Source organism: Leuresthes tenuis, unplaced genomic scaffold (assembly GCF_036924035.1).
Source record: "Leuresthes tenuis unplaced genomic scaffold, fLeuTen1.0.hap1 SCAF_5, whole genome shotgun sequence".
Lineage (NCBI taxonomy): Eukaryota > Metazoa > Chordata > Actinopteri > Atheriniformes > Atherinopsidae > Leuresthes > Leuresthes tenuis.
The window spans coordinates 32,373,028-32,390,252 of NW_027325359.1; the positions used below are offsets into that span (position 1 = coordinate 32,373,028).

The following is a 17,225-nucleotide window of genomic DNA, read 5'->3' on the forward strand; positions in this document are numbered from 1 at the left end:
CTCCCATCTACTTGAGTCAAAGGATTGTCGTCTAGCAGCTCCTACACCCCCGCTCAAGACAATCCAAACTCTTTCATTGTGTTGTTCCATGATGGTGGAGTGAGCTACCTGTCACCTCCGACAGAGCCTGACTTATTTTTTTTCCTTCTATGTAGCTTATTGTTAGCTTTGATGTTAGCTGTAATGTTATATTTTCATTTGTAAGTCGCTTTGGATAAAAGCGTCTGTTAAATGCATAAACATTAATCTTGTGATGACATTTTCCCTTTGGAAGTGTAATTTAAAAAGATAATAAACAGTTAATTTAGCTGTAAACTTCATCCTCAAATCCAAACAATTTGCTGTTTAATAGAAACGGAATGCAGTGATGTTCAAATCTCACAAACCAATATTTTATTCACAACAGAATATCTGATAGAAAACCTGTGAAATATTGAAAATGCAACATTTCACTATGTAAAGAAAAATACTTTTGAATTTGGTTGCAGGGATAGATCTAAAAAAAGTAGGGACGGGTCCATGTTTCCCACTATGTAGCATTCCCTCCTCTTTTAACAACATCTGCAAACATCTGGAACTGAGGAGACCAGCTGCTGGACCTTTAAAATGAGAGAAGTTCCAGTTCCAGAGGCACTAATTAATTTCACTGGTGACCATTATGCTCTTGCAGAAGGTCCAGCAGTTGACATTTCTGTCTGGCTCAGTGAGTTCTTCACCCTCTGTGTGTGATTTCTGCATGAGCGGAGGAGTGTGCTCCCACAGATCAGGTGTAATGATGTGTGTTTGTGTCTGTAGGGTGGAATCAGTCTCTTACTGCGAGCGTGGGTTAAGGAGTGCTGCAAAATAATTGTATGTCAAGTTTCTCTGATACAGAGTCACTGACTCCTCATCCCGCCGGTTGAGATCGTGTTGCAGCTGGAGAACAGAAATGTGTTATCCTAGTTTTCTCCATGTGCTATATATAGCAGCTGGTCCATGGCCACACTCCTGTATTCATGTCCATGGGTCCTGCCACTGTGTGTGTGTGGGTCTATATCTCTATCTTCCAGCTCTGTCTTTATCTGCCTTTCAGCTGCAGGCCATTCAGCTGCACTCAAACAGACACAAAAACACACACTTCTCCTCCCGACACACAGCCTGCAGCTAGTTACTCTCTAATGAGCAGCCATTGTTTAATCAATCAGCAGATTGTCTCTCTTGTTCTGCTGCTGTATCTGGTGCTCTTTTCTTGTTTTCACTCTCATGCTGCCCTTATCCCCCGAGCACACAGACACACACACCCCTACACACAATCATATTGTTTTCTTTCTGAAAGGAAAGAGAAGCTCTTTGGAAATCGGCCAGTTTATGGTCAAATAGCTAAACGCTGCTGACAGCGTTTGAGTTTAAGTTGACAGGTGAACCGTTTATAGATGGACTTTGTGTGTGTTGAGTGATTTAAACAGTTAAGTCATTTCCATCACAGAGATGGAAATTGGTGATAAAGCATCTTTTTTAATGCTGCTGTCACTCGTTTACATGGTTTACATTCTGTCAGGCTGATTACAGCCACTGTTTGCTGTCACTTTCTCCAATTTAAAGCAAAGTGTCCTAAAAAAAAGGTTAAAAATGACACAAACTGCTGCTATTAAACCTCAATTTAAACTTGCAGTTCTTACGACGACACACACTGAAATCGACGCTACAACATGCGACACTTCGGGCTCTTTGGCGTCATTTCGACTGGTTTTACACCGCCCGTTCTTTTTTGTCCAGATGCATAAGTGGTGTGTTTTTAAAAACTACGAAAGCAGAACTCTCTGCAAGCATCTGTACAACCTTTCAAAACTAAATCTAGTATTTTTTCACGTACTGCTTAAAAGTAAAAGGGAGAAGTTGAACTGTAGTTATGTATGTGAAGGAATTGTCAACTTCCTTCATGACTGCTTTAAGTGCTACTCGTGCGGTGCAGCAGTGTTATTTCCATAGCTGCAACACCTACTGTTTAATACTTAGAGTGCAGTGAGTGGAGTGCACCTGAAGCATTAGCACGAAGAGTTATGGCGGCGTGTTCGGTCTGCAAAAGGCCAGTGTGTTAGACACAATGTTTCTCTTGATCCAAATAACTGACACACAGTGATGTTAAATTTGCAAAAAGCAAAGCAGTTCTGTTGGATTGGAACTTGGTTAAGAGTCAGATCTAGAAATCTGTCGCTGGGGATATACTTTAACTTGCAAACAACTTGATTTTGTGTGATTTTATGTGCTATAGCCGCAGTCAAGCTCTGACTCATTTAAATAATAAGAATTCACTGTTCAGGCAGCTTAATTTGCATACCTCCAGGAGTCGGCCGAGGTGGTTCGGGCCTCTGCTTAGGTTTGCTTTTTGGAGCTTATTTGGACCTGTCCAACTGCCTCAGGACAGGACACGCAGGAGGAATTATATGTCAGGAAACAGGGAGCCCCAGGAGGAGCTGGAGAGTACTGCTTGGATGCCTGGGTTTCCCTCCTGGACCCGTTGCCCTGTGACCCAACCTTGAATAAGCAGAAGATGATCACTGACTGGATGGAAAAAATGTACCTTAAAGATAAAGAGGTATTTTTGCAGTGCAACCCTTTGGGTTCCCTCTTGACTTCTTTGAGATTTTGCATAACAGTTTTTACAATGTAATTGGGTGCATTGTCTTGTTCAGCTGGACCATAACGGATCGTTCGGACCCTTACAGAAAAGCTTTCCCCTGATGATGATGGCAGGATTTACGCCTGGCCTCCTTTACCGCAATTATACAACAGACATGTAAAGAATTTTTATGTGAAATTTATCCACATCTTGCACATGTCAAATGATACAGAACAGCCACCCATTTCTTTAGTCTCTTATTCAAATTCACTCATAATTTCATTTAGGAAACGCTAAATGTTTTATGCTTTGCCAGTTCTTGTGGGTAAATGGGCAGCTGGGACTTATCAGCTCCTCAGTGAAGGTCTGAGTAGACTGTCTGAGTGCTGCACAAATGGAGATAAGAGCCCATAAGTTGCTGGAGTGGTTGTAATAGCTGCATATGTTTCAATTTTAGCCTATATAACAGGGCTGCTGTTCTGGCGTGATTAAGAAAAGATACAGAACCCGCCCCTTTGCCTCAGGCTCTCCTTATTTCTTTATATATTGCCAAGAAAACAGGAAATAAGTGCAGTGAGCTTTAGAGTGAATATCTGGTATGAGCTCCTTTATTCTCCAAAACAGCCTGAACCCTCTGAGACATAGTTTACAAAAGGCTGGAGAACTATTGCTCAAGGCCACTTTAAAATATTAAAGAAATGGATGCTTGAGGTTTATGAGTATAAATAAAGAGAGAGGTCACTGTTCCACTGTATTGTTTTTTCAAGATTTCAAATAAAGTGCAGATTATGTACTTCTAATTGGGAAACAAATTAATTCTCCCGTTTGCTGTTTTTATTTTTGGAGGTTTTCAGATGACATCCATGTAGAAATAAAAAATTAATAAAGTGAGGCAGATGTGAGGAGGCGGAGTGGGTGGAGTTAAAAGACAGAGCGTGATATTAGTTTGAGCAGAAGGCTGGAGCCTCAGCCCTGGCCCCTTTAAAGCCCAGTGAGAATTGATTAGCTCCCCATCCACCTCAATGAATATAGACACGGAGAAAGAGTGACTGCGATTGGAAGGTAGACTTAGCACTCTGCCGTTACCCACAGGACTGTACAAAAGTGTTTTTTCTCCTATTTAAAGCACTTGTTTGGCAGCTAGGGGCAGATTGAAGAAAATGGTTCCCCAGATTATTCAGCAGAAATTTATGCCACAGCAGTGTTGGCTCTGCTTTTCTGTGGAAACTCTGCCAAGTCTTTGCAGTGTTGGACAGTAGAAATAAAATGACAGGCGGTGGACTGCTCTTGGAATAAAACATGATACAAAATCCATTATAGTCTCTGTACGGTCTTTGGCCATTAATTCTTCCAAAAGGATATCCATCATGATTGCAGAAAAAGTTTGATATCTGCAGCTGTGAATGATGCAGCTGGACGGCCTGTTAGAGCAGAGGGATCGCCATCACTCATCAGCCTCCTCTTCCTGCTCCCAAAGGGGCTACCGACACACTAATTATTCATGCAAATGAGATATTTTCATTCACTTCATGCAGTATTCATTATTTTAACTGTCAGGGTATTCATTAGTAGAAGCAGTCGTCGCTGTCTGTTTTAAGAAGCTTTTGAGTTTCTGTAAATAAGCTGATCATAAACAGATTAATGGTGGTTAATAAACCCGAAGCAACTGCGACCTCACACCAGATCAGTCAAGGTATCAATTGTTAATATATTTTCTTGGCAATATGCTAAGAAGATGAGTTATTGGATGTGATATTACTGTAGTAGCCTCAAATATTAAGTCAGTGAGCAGTTTTATTCTTATAAAATTTAGTTTCTTCTTTCTTCAGATATGAGGACAGCCTCATGATGGAGGCCTACATTTATTAGGAAAATACTTTCAAAATTAGCCAAAAGCTCAATTTCAACAGATTCAAACTATAGAAAATTATGATTCCAATATGTTGATCTTACTTTTTTAAACTATTAATTTGGCTCATAACATCCCACTGCAGCTATTTGTCGTCATGGAATCACTTCATCGGGTCTTTCAAGTTACTATGGTGACAGTTACCATGGAGGCCAGATACTTTGGAAACTGTTGTCATGGATACAGTTTGAGTTGATGTCAGTCGGGCCTGCCTGTTCGAACAAGAGAAAGCAGAGTTTAGTCTTTGGAAGCAGATCCCTGTCCTCTTGTCACCGGACATCAGACGCAGCACAGCATGAGGCTCCACTTGGATTCAGATTTTAGTTTCAGCTCCTTTGGCTCCATTTATTTCTTGGAGCGAGACCCCAATGTGGTGAACTGTATCACAGATGAAACAACTGTTTGCTGGGAGTGAAAAGTACAAGTGCAAACATGAGGACAGAAGAGTCTGACGATGAGTTTGTTTGGTTAAGGAGGAGCACCACATGCTCATATAGTACAGTGGAAAAGTCTTGAACCAGCTTTCATTTCTGCTGTAGATAGGTTTTTAGGCCTGACACTTCTTCTTTTGTCCTCCACTTGTCCAGTTTCCTCAAATGTTTTAAGGACACACTGCACACCATGCTGAGATATGCCAAGTTTTCAGCTAATAGCTCTTTGGAAATCACCTTGTTGCTGCAGAAATGCTATTTTCTGTCTGTCAAACTGTGTTTTCTTTGCTGTTTTTCATAGATGCAACTAAAGAAATGGAACAAATGATGTGTCTTTGTGACAGGCTGCTAGTAACAAAGTGCCTAAAGATCCAGTTTAAAATGGCTTCTTTGCTAAGTTGTCTGTTATGTGTCGACACAACACTGGTTCATCCCTTGAGTTAGGAGCCTTTTTTCTGCCTGAATGGTTCATAGCTCAGAGTTAAGTGGCTTGAATGAAAAAGGACTGGACTGAAAATTATTTAAAAAGCAGAAAATGTCCAAAGAAACACTCTGAAAGACCTTCAGAAAGCTGGAGAACTATTGATCAGGACACTTTAAAAGACAATAAGAAAGTCTAGAGACAAAAAAAAATTAAGAATTGTATCGTATGAATATAATTATTTCAACACAATGTTTAAAAAAACAACGAAATGGAGTGGCTGAAGACATTCACTGTACTGTATTCCCAAACTCTCTGAGTGACTTGAATGCAAAAACAAATATATAATCCACACAAATAGAATTGTGTTGTTTCAAGAGTTTATCTTGTTGTTTTTTAGTTGCAAAAGCTTTTATGACACAGTCAGAAGTGAAAACAGTCTCTAATTGGCTCTCCGGCAAGTGGAGATAAGTAGCATTCTCGCATGCTGTGTGTGTGCGTTAGACAATGACAGTTGAAGCAGGTAACAAAAAGAAGAGGGAGAATTCATTAACTCTGCAGTCCTGCCTGTCCTGTATAAATGCAAAGTTTAATGAGCCTCCTTCGTTAGCTTTATTTTTACTGAGTGCGTCACTACACACGACAGCAACTCTGACGGCAAACAGTTTCTCTCTGGATGAAATCTGGTTGAGCCTGTGCTTTTAAAGATGTCTTAAAGAAATGCTTTGTGCTGGTGAGCAACCCTCACATCTGACTCCTCCTCCTCATCTCCTCTTCCTCTTTTCTCTCATCTTCTTTTCTTTCATCTATGCATTGTCTCCTTCCACCCGTAAGCCATGACCGCCTCCCATCACCCTCCTCTTCCTCTTCTCCTTTCTTCCTAAAGATTAAGGTGAAGAGGACCACAGAGTGGAGGGAGGCAGTTTGCTGTGTACACAATGGTGTTTGAAGGGAGTGGGAAGAGTAAGACTTGAGGAAGATTGATTGAAGAGATCAGTGAGAGGAGAAAGGGCAGCAGGGACGAAAGGAGAGGAAGATGATGGGTAATGAGAAGGTGACTGGAGTTTGGGATGAAATTAAACATTGTGGGTCAGGCAGTGCTCGTACTGCATGATTACTTATTTATTAGGATTTAATGGGGCTTTTACACGATGATGTGCATATGTTGTACAATGTGCTAAACTTTAAAGCGTAAAGGAGCACGTTGGATTTCCACATGCCTAACTCACAAAATGCAGCAATTTGAAATGATGCACAACATGAGTGAATACACGAATAAGTGATTCTGTGGTCGTTAATGAGGTAATGCCGAGCGTGAAGCTGTTTTTAAAGTGGATTCATTAAAAAAAAGTGAAATTCTTGCCTTATAAATACAATAAATACTATTAGCTAGAGGAGATGTGATCAAATATATGCTAAGAAAAATAATGATTAAAATAAACTGTAAAAAATGTAAAATGAGCTATTAAAAGATATGAGTCGGCCAAATTAAGTAGATCATTTGGTTTAAGGGTTTTCTCCTCCATCCTGTCGGGACACTCGTGGTCACCTCAGTAACAGCATGTGCAGTTTAATCTTGCAGCAAACACTCGTTCAGTGGAACTACAACTGAAGAGCAGCTTGTGTGCAGTCGTGAGAAAGAAAACACACCTGCTAAGGTTTTACATATGAGAATGTCATTTTAATGATATATTACGGTGTGTCATATGTATTTAACAAAAACTAAAGCTGAAACAGTGTGTGTCCACCCCATGATCCAGCAGCTTGTAGAAGCAGCTTTTTTCCTGTGGGACGTTATCAGTCTCTCTCATGGAGGAATCTTGGCCCACTCTTCTCTCCAGCGTTGCTTCAGCTCATTGAGGTTTGCAGCATTGGTTTCTGCACAGCTCTCTTAAGGTCCCACCACAGCATTTCAGTCAGGCTGAGGTCTGGACTCTGACTGGACCGTTACAACACCTTGATTCTTTTCTTTTTCACACATTCTGCTGTAGATCTGCTGCTGTGTTTGGGATCATTGTCCTGCTGATGAGCCAGTTTCAGCCCAGCTTTAGCTGTGGGACAGATGGCCTCACATTTGACTCTAGAATACTTTGGTATCCAGAGGAGTTCATGGTGGACTCAATGACTGCAAGGTGCCCAGGTCCTGTGGCTGCAGAACCAGCCCAGATCATCAGCCTTCCACCACTGTGCTTGACAGCTGGTATGAGGTGTTTGTGCTGATATGCTGTGTTTGGTTTCCTCCAAACGTGCTGCTGTGCATTATGACCAAACATCTCCACTTTGCTCTGGTCTGTCCAAAGGACATTGTTCCAGAAGTCTTGAGCTTTGTTCAGATGCAGCTTTGCAAACCTAAGCTGTGCTGCCATGTTCTTTTTAGAGAGAAGAGGCTTTCTCCTGCAGCCCTTCCAAACAAGCCATCCTTGTTCAGTCTTTTTCTAACTGTGCTGTCATGACCTTTAACCTTTAACATGCTAACTGAGGCCTGTAGAGTCTGAGATGTAGCTCTGGGCTTTTTCACCTTTCTCTCTGTAGAATGATGGACTCCAGATAGTTTGGAAATGGCCTTATAACCCTTCCCAGATTGATGGGCAGCAACAGTTGCTTCTCTAAGATCATTGCTGGTGTCTTTCCTCCTTGGCATCGTGTTAACACACACCTGAATCCTATGGATGCATATAAATGGAGGGATATACTATTAATACTATAGAGAGGTAATTATAGTAAATAACTTACACGGCTGTTGATTCAGATGATTTACGGTATAAAACTTTATCAATTTTGTTTGATTTTGAATAAAACTCGTCTTCAGATTTTTACAACTCACTGAGTTTGGGAATATGACATAATGACAGAAATTGTAACAATATCTTGATGCACATCTTCTGTCACCGAGGCAAGATGCCAACCCCAACAGGGAGTGCATCCCTCAGGCTCTGGAACCTGGTGACCAAGGCTACAGTTTCCTTGGTAACCAGGGTAAAGGATGCTGCTGCATGTTGAAGAAGTACAGGGAGAATTAGTGACAGAGGAAAGAAGCAAGCGATAGACTTAGTGATGAAGAAAAGTTGGTATGAGGCAAGAGACAGCTGGAGCAACAGAACATACTGAGAAGAGGAGGGAGAAGAAATAAGAACTTCAGAAGAAACTGGAGCAGTATGATGAAGAGAAAAAGGTGAGGGAGGTCAAAGACAAGGCTTGACTTAGTTTCTCAGGGCCGCCTTCACACGAATGCAGAGGAGGCTTGGCTGCTCCGTCAGTGACACTGATTACATGGTTTCATTTCATCTCTCTGCTCGTGTGGTACATGACTTCTGCTGCACACCATTCCTGTGCAGTGTAAGCTACAGTGACTGAGGCTGAGCCTGAGCTTTATGGTAGCAGAAACTTCCAACCCTCTGAAAAGTAACAACATGGAGTGTATTTTGACACCAGTGAGATGTTTATCTACACAAGTGCTGTGGAGAGTATTTACAGTCTGTTACATTTTCAGTTGGAGCAGCCATTATTTTACTGTAATAGCTTTCCAGCATCTAAACTCTGATCTTAATGCATTGCCTGACACTTCTTTGTTGTTACCACTGGCATAAGACTGTAGACCCTATTGGTTCCTTTATCCAACATGCAGGATTGAAGTTGTAAAAGGTTGTATTTGCAGCCAAACTTCAGCATTTTAATAACACTAACCAGGTAGTTTTTTCCCTAAACCTAAAACTTAAATGCCTTTCTATTCACCTGTAACTGCAGTCCCAGCAGCCCACTCAAAGGATGTAAGAGACTTGACATCAGGGCGAGCACATAGGCCGGGTGCACGGTGCCTGTACCATGGTTCTGGGTCTGCAGCCCACCCCTCAGAACTTTAGTCTCAATATGCTGCTGCAGTATCCCGCTGACTGTCGCGTGCCTCTTCTTCTTTGTCCTCCCTCCCTCAGGGGGAACCACAGGAGCTCAGAGTGGGAGGACTTCCATTTAAAGTCTTAAATATTGTTATTCTCAAATGTTGAGGAGAGCTTTATCGCTGTGCACGTTACATTTAATTAAACTCATTTTATGTTGAAGCCCTCACAACCCCAATAACCCCACTGGGGTAATTTCATCACAGCAGTAACAACTGTTGCTGATGCATAATGCAGGTTTATGGCCATTAAAGAAATAGTTTTCCTCACTTTTCATTTTCACTTCTCACTTTGAATAACACTTATTTAAGAAGCGAGGGAAGACTTTAAATAGCGCCGAGCTCTACAGGCAGAATACTGGTTATTTTTTAGGATTATTAGCAAGCTTTATACAGTTTAAGCTTATTGCATGTGACATTTCTGTTTCACACGGGCAGTTCTTCTAACAAATCAGCGCCTCGACTTGTAGCTACATTTTCTCAGGCTACATCGTCGGGTACATGACTGTTTCAGCCTCTTCATCAATCCAATCCACTATAAAAGCATAAGTCAGCCTTTATATGAAAAAAACACTGCAGCACACAAGAATGGGAGTCTCACAGCTTTTTCCGCTGCCACCACTCCTTCCTGCTAACGAGGCCGCTCATTGATAGCTAAGCATTGGGTTCTGCTGTCAGATATTGGAGAAGTGCATCAGAGCAGACGCCAAAGGACACCTTGTGCATGTCTCAGAGATGAGGCTTTGACAGTGTGGCAGCATTCGACATTTTGGTAATGAGAATGTTGGTACCCATGCTGCTTGTCCCCTGTCAGAGTGCTGCTCTTCTGAACCGAGGAGCTGTGGACGTGTGACTGACAAATCGACCAAGGAGCTGACTGACTGACGTGGACTTGAAAGATGAGTGTGTGTGTGAATGAGTAAGGGTGGACTGGGTGTGTTGTGTTGGCTGCTGAGCTAACACCCAGAGCATGAATAATGCAGATGCCTTTAGAAGTGAGAAATAGTGAGCGTGCACAAGAGCGAGATGAAGAAATAGAGGGATGCATGGATAATTGGGTGAAAGGAGAGTAGGGACAGTGAAATCCACTTAGGGAATTAATTCAGGGAATGAAAGAGTAAAACACACAAATGAACCAGAGAACTCGACACAATTCATGATACCACCACCTTCTCTTCTCGTCCTCCTTTTATCCTTTTCTTTTTACCTCTCCCCTCCCCATCATCCTGCCTTTAACCTCCATTTCTTCCTCCCTTCCTCCACTCCTGTCTTTCTGTGGGCTGATGAAGCTGGCGAGCTTTCTGAAGCTTGTTTTTGGTCTCGCCTTCTGTTTAGAAACAAACTCGGGCACGCTGCCTCCTGTTAACCATCTCCTCACTCCCACCATAACTTCCTCCAGTTAAACCTCTCTAATTAACCAAATGTTTGTATTATCCTTGGCTTTTTATAGTGTCTCTTTGTCTTGTAAGTACAAATGTCCTCGTGATGACGTGGTTTTGCGTGTTTAAAAAGTGGGAGAGAAAAAACAGATAAAAACAAGGTTTTTGCTGCTTTTTTTTCACAGCTCACGTTCAATTTGAATGACAGAGAAGATGGTGTTTTATCTCTGTGAGGAAGCATCATACCTGAAATCTAAATGTCTGTAAGTCCAGTAAAGCGTAGGAGGGAGCTACTAACGTTAGCCTCCCTGCTGACAGCATCAAATCCTCACACTTTACGATATCGTGGATTTGTCATGAATGGAGCCTGTTTTTTCTCATGGTCGCCACAACACCACTAAATAATGTAATTAGTTATTGCGCTCCACATCTTCCACACTGTGTTGTGAGTAAAGTAAGATGGTTGGAATGAGAGAAGCAAGAATAAAGTGACTTTGAGAATATTTTAAATTCTTCCTCTCAGTTCCCTGTGCACACAAAACAGAATTGAATTGCTCCTCCAGACTTTTCAAATATCAAATGCACAGAATTCTTAATTCCTATGTTGAAACGCTCTGCAGGGGACTTTTCTTAGTTTCACTTCCACCCTTTATGTTCCCGCCTCACACACGAGCATTCAGTTAGCCATCGTTCACATCTGTAAACTGCATGTGTTTGTGTTTGATTCTTCAGTTTCCAGTTTGTTAATTATTCTCCTGAAGCTAATGATCCTCACCTGTTCCTGGGTTTTTAACTTGCTCCTAGTTTCTTGGGCTTTTTAGACTGATCTTGATCTTTGTTTACCAGTATTTCCCTGCCTCACTCATCATGGCTGCATGCACGGACTGGGCCATTTAATCTAGGCCAGCCTTGTCCCAGTATACTTGCTCAGGAGGGAAACTGAGTTATTAACTGAAATATGTCTGACGCCGCAACATTGTGGACTGTGTGAGAAATGTTAGACATTCTCCTCCTTCTGTGTGAGATCATGTAAGTACAGCTGAATTCAGTGCACAGACATCGTCTTTAAGTTTCCTGAATGTTGATTTTGTCAGATGAGGCTGCAGTTATAAAATATTAGTTTTGTAACCTGATTTTTGCCCCTTGGGGGCAGACTGTTAGCACTGGTGTTAGTGCTGTTGTTGGTCCTTTAGCTTTACTCGGCTGTGAAGTCACGGAAATCTTCTTTGTTATGAAGTTTTTTTCAGCCTCTCCTGGCTCTTGCCGTGTTGAGTTGAGTTAACTTTCAACCAATCAGTGTTCCATCAACGCGTCGTGTCATCGACACGTAGCTTTTTGGAGGGCTGCAGGTTTATTCGTTTGCCTGAAAAAATGGCCGTCTGCAGAGCCTGTGAGTGCTGCAGATGGATACCTCCATGAAGGTATAAAATGGCCCTGATTTAACCACCAAACGCATTATCTTGGTGTGTTGGTCCAGTTTTGAGATGCTTGATTGCATATGATTTCAAAAGGACTAACATGCTAACATACATTTTAAAAGCCCAGTGTTGTTTGGGAAAAATACCATAAACAAACCGTAAACTTGTTTTAACTTTTAGGTTCCTGCGTGGTCAAGCTCAGCAGTATATCTCTGACCTGCTGAAACTTCTTTCTCTTCGGCTCTTGGGTAATCAGGTCGGAGGTTGCTGCTGGCCCCACGCACTCCAGTTTTTCAGGCAGTGGCCGCTGTCTTTACACTGTAGAGACTCCACTGACTCTTTAAAAAGCAGCTGAGGACGTTCTTATACACACACTTTTAATTAACTTGGTGTTTATGTTGTATTTTATTGTGTTTTAAATGACGCGTTATACTCCTACTATCTAAAGCTTTCTTCCTCATCATAAACATATTGATGTGAAGGATTGGTTAAGTTCACCGCCCCCATTTTAACAGCAGACTCTATTTTTGCACAAATGGAGGTCAGCAAATAAAAGATGCTGATCATACTGTGAGTGTGTATCCAGACTCAGGTTAGTGTCATACTAATGGCCCAGCAGATGTCCCCAGAGGACATCTACCAGGTGCTCAGCCTTACCAGTCCACCATTAGTGAGCCCCACACTCTTGTACAGCCACATCTACAGGGTGTACAAACTTGGCTGAATTATCTGTGGTCAGCCTCTGTTACGGCTGGTTGGGATGGCTTCATCACGAGAGGATGTTAAGATGGTAAAAAAACAGGTGTAGGTGTGGAGGAGTGAGTGCATATGTGTGTGCGTGCCTTAACAAAGACTATGACAGTTAGTGATCACTGAGGGAGACCCACGCAGTGAGGAAACACATTTAAAAGGAAACCATTTCTCCCTGTTCTGCTGCTCAGATATAATTTGCATACTGCTGAAATGGTGTTGCTTGGAGACATATTGATTCTGGTTGCTAAGATACCATTTTAATTGGTTGTTGTGTGAAGCCGTGGCAGGATTGTGGGGGTTTTCAGAGGTAGCAGTCCAGCCAGGGAGCTGCGCTCGTGCTTCCCATCGCATCAAACCTCTGTTCTCCCAGCGGATAGAGACCTACTGTTGTGAGGCAGTGTTGGCTCTGCAGCAAGGACCTGTGTGACAAAAGGTGTGAAATAAAAAAGTTCTTCAAGGAGACAACCCAGACTCACTGCAGCGCAAATAACTTGTAGTGGTTGCCATGGCAATTAAGATTAAACCAATAGAAAGTGATAAAAAAAAAATTCCAAAAATAATCAGCTCAGGAGCAAACCTTGGTTGGCGTCCCGAATGTCCCGAAGCTCTTTGAAGACCAGTTGAAAGGAAGTGCAGGAGCAGCAAACTGCTCACAGACGACATGATGGAAACTACAAGCTGCCGTCTCCTCCTCTTTTCTTCTCTCCTGGGATCAACAGAGAAAAAGATGAGCTTTTTTTTCACAGCTGTGTGTGTCGACCCACTTTGACATGATTGAAGGCATCACTTCGGTCAGAAGCTTCTGCAGCAGGGAGACCACACTGCATGGATTTCTGTTGGCATCAGAAGCCCATCTTTGTTCATTCTTTCATGCAAAATCATGCATGAATACAAGACTCGATACGACTAAGGCTTGTAGCAAAAGCTAAACATTTTAATGCTTTTACACCACTGCTATAATGTTAATACAACTTTAATTTTAGTAGTTAATTTATTGTTTGTTCTTTATGAACATTTCCTGATTTGGTTTATAGTTTCCACCTGAAAGAATAAAGGTTACGTCGTGGTATCACTTGATGTGGCAGGGGTACACTGCAGAGCTGCATTTTCCTGTTGTGTAGGTCCATTCCTTCGTGAGAGCTTTCACTCGATTTGTTTCTTTCAAGACTCATTAAGCTTCTTCACGCTAAGCTGAAGGTTATATGAAACTATCAGTGGATCAATACCAACACTTTCAGCCCCTCTCCCAGCTGTCTGTCTGAGTGATAGTTAGCTTGCAACACCTCCTTCTTTGTCCTGACACAGTGCAGATGGGGGAGACTGTTGTTACAGTACTTACATAATGGTTGATGCTGGTTCAGTGGTGTTTGAGAGTTGAGACTTTCAGCTAACAATGAGATTGAGTATTGTATAAGGCCATTTTCTGGCCGGTTTTGAGTAAATAAAAAACATTTCAGATGGCACTATGTTTCTCCCAAACTATAAATTGCTGCTGCATATTTAGAGCAGATAACTTAAATTCCCAACAAACAGAGATGATTAGTGATATTCTTACTGAAAAGTTGAAAAGCTCATGGTAAGATTTGCTTTACTCAGCATTTGTTTTTTCCTTTAGCACAAAGTCTACTATCCAAAGAATCTCCAGCTACTGTATGCACCTGCTACACAATACACTCCTGAACAGATCTTAAGACTCATGGAAAAATTACTAGTATTCGCATTTCACGCTGGTGGAATCGTACCCAGGCTGTTCGTCAGCTGATCAAAAGTTTAAGACCATACCCTTAAAGAAGAACTCCGGTATTTTTAAACCTGGACCTTATTTCTGGCATGAAATACGTTCATCTACTCACCGAGAACAGTTTGGTGAATGTCGGCGTCCTTCGGGAGATATTTAGATAACTCGAGATCCATACGACGATGCAGCCTCTAAATGAGGCATTATCTGTCTTTATTTCACCAATACTTTAAGAAGAATGAATGAATAAACGTGTACTATAGCTCTGTTAGCTCATAGCTGCTGTGTTGTTGTTATTGGCGGCTATCGGGGGGCTTATAGAGGGATTTCTACACACTCGTCTACTGGGATGATGTCATCGAAGCCCCCCTGCAGCACAGTTTATTCACTCCGGTAAGGACGTCCATCTTACTCAAAGTTGTAGTCAAAATCTGATAGATATCCTGCCATGTTGCACAAAACTATCAGTAGCAAACTCTGTGTGAAGTTAGCCGACTGTCACAGAGCACGGAGTGAATAATTCCTCTGATCTAAATACCACTGAGAACATGTGGGGATGGATGGCAAAGAGTGCTCCTAAAAAGAATGGACTGTGGATGCCCTTCATGAAGCCATCTTCACCCCATGGAGCAACGCTCCTACCAGCCTCCACATCAACGACAACTTTGGGGCTACTCACTACTTTTAGTTCATTTGGAGGTTTTTATTTTTGGTCTTAAACTGTTGATCAGCTGACTAGCAGCCTGTTTGAGTTTAAATGCAGTTTTTTTTGGTCGAGGCTTTCTTTTAATATTATTATTTGCCATGCTAGATTTATTTTTTCACCATTTCGTTTGCATAATATATTTCAAATGCTACATTTTCCTACATCACTACATGCTACTTGTACTCTAGAGAGTCCCACTGTGGCAAGAAGAATATGGGACAGCACGCTCTTAGCTGTCTTCTGTGATCATCATCAGAGTAGGTAAATTCCCTCAGCGCCACATGTTGCCATTTCATATTTTGTTTGAATATAGTTTAAACAAAGAAGCATCAATTATTCATCAATGAGCATTAGCTGTACTATGTGCTGTTTTTTTTAAACTTCAAACATGCCAGATCACCTCTTTACTAAGCTTCAGCTTCACCATTTTAAGCATCAAGGACTGGTCGCAGGTGTTGGAGAGTCTCAGAGACAGAAAAATGGAAATGGCTTTCCCATTGTTTGCTTGTGGTCAGATGAATTGCAATCAATGTGTTTGTTCATGTAATAGAAAGTGTTTTTCTGTAGTTTAACAGCTGTGCTTCTTTGGTGTGGAGATGTCAGGGATTCAGGCTTCGTTGAGCAAAAGGAAGGCTGAAAGATATTAACTTACTTACTGTTTGAATAGTCTAAAAAGCCGTGGTTTATATTAGTTATCTTTTAAGTTAATCTCTTTAATCATTTTAACAGAAGAGAAAGAATAATTTAACATATTTTTGTGTCAAAATAAACATTAGAACATCAGTCAAAAGTCACAGGACACCAATGTGGAAATAAGACCCCAAACAGCTGCTCGGTTTACTGCTTTGGCTTCCGGTGACGGTAGCAACAGTTTATGATGCTGCGCCAGAAGTTGTTAATCCTGACGATCAGTCATCACTGCCTGAGGTTTCTGTCCTCTTCTGTTCAGTCCAGCCTCAGGCAGAACAGAGGCTCTGTTCCTTTGGAGTTTGATCAGATTTGATCAGATTTTATTTTGTGATTAAAAGGAACAAGTTGTTTTCTGTTAGAAGGTTATTAGGCAGAACTCGAGAGATGAGCATTTTACCTCAGACTTGTGTAAGAACCAGTGTAGAAATATGAATCATTATCTTTATTTTAAAGTGGTGTGTTTTCAGTCGACTGCTAGTTTACTCTGAGTTTAACTGTGAGTTAATGGACTGTTTCTTTATGAGATGGCAGCATCTAATATAGCCTTCTGGATGGGTGTGCTCGCGACTTTTATTGCTGTTTATTTTGCCAACTCTGTCCAGAGGAGATTTGTGTGCGTGCTTGCTGGTGGAAATCATCGCACTGAAGCGTTATCAGCCATCAGCGCCTGTCTAACTGGAGGCCCACATCGCTGTCAGCGCTGCCGCTTCGCAGAGCTTTTGTCTGAGACACTGAAGATGGAATAATTTTCCCTAACGAGACCACCCCCTGTAATCACTGATTACCACTTTCTGCAATCTCCTGTAATCAGCCACCTCCATCTTCTGACAAAGAACTGTGTGTTCGTGTGTACCCGTGTGGGTGCTTTGGTGGGGAGGCTCTGCTACCCGCTAATCCGCATGCGTGGGTGGATGCTAAGAAACCTGCATGTGAAACAGAGATGCATGCACTCTCTTTGCCGACAAACAGGCTTGAATTACCCCACTGACTTGACCAATTGCTTGTACCCTGTAAAATGTTCTAATCTTATACAAATCATAATTTTTCACTCTTTTATTGACTTGTAAAAGGAAACACCGATACTCTGAGGGACTTCAGGCTATGTTTGTGATTTTTAGGTGATTTATTTTTTATTTTTTTCAAATAAAACCTTGTTGACGTGTGAAAAATGAGACGCTGCAAATACTGAGCCTTACAGGTGTGATAAGTTCTGCAGAGTGTTGTCATAAATCACACCAGCATGCGCTCACAGATATTTGTACTCACAGAGACAGCTAATTTGTTGAGAT

The 17,225-nt window shown here is 41.7% G+C and overlaps 1 protein-coding gene across 1 annotated transcript in view; it reads left to right on the forward strand.

Moving 5' to 3' along the window:
• Positions 1 to 17,225, forward strand: part of necab2 (N-terminal EF-hand calcium binding protein 2) — a 129,982-nt gene that overhangs the window by 50,853 nt on the left and 61,904 nt on the right. The window lies entirely within an intron of this gene.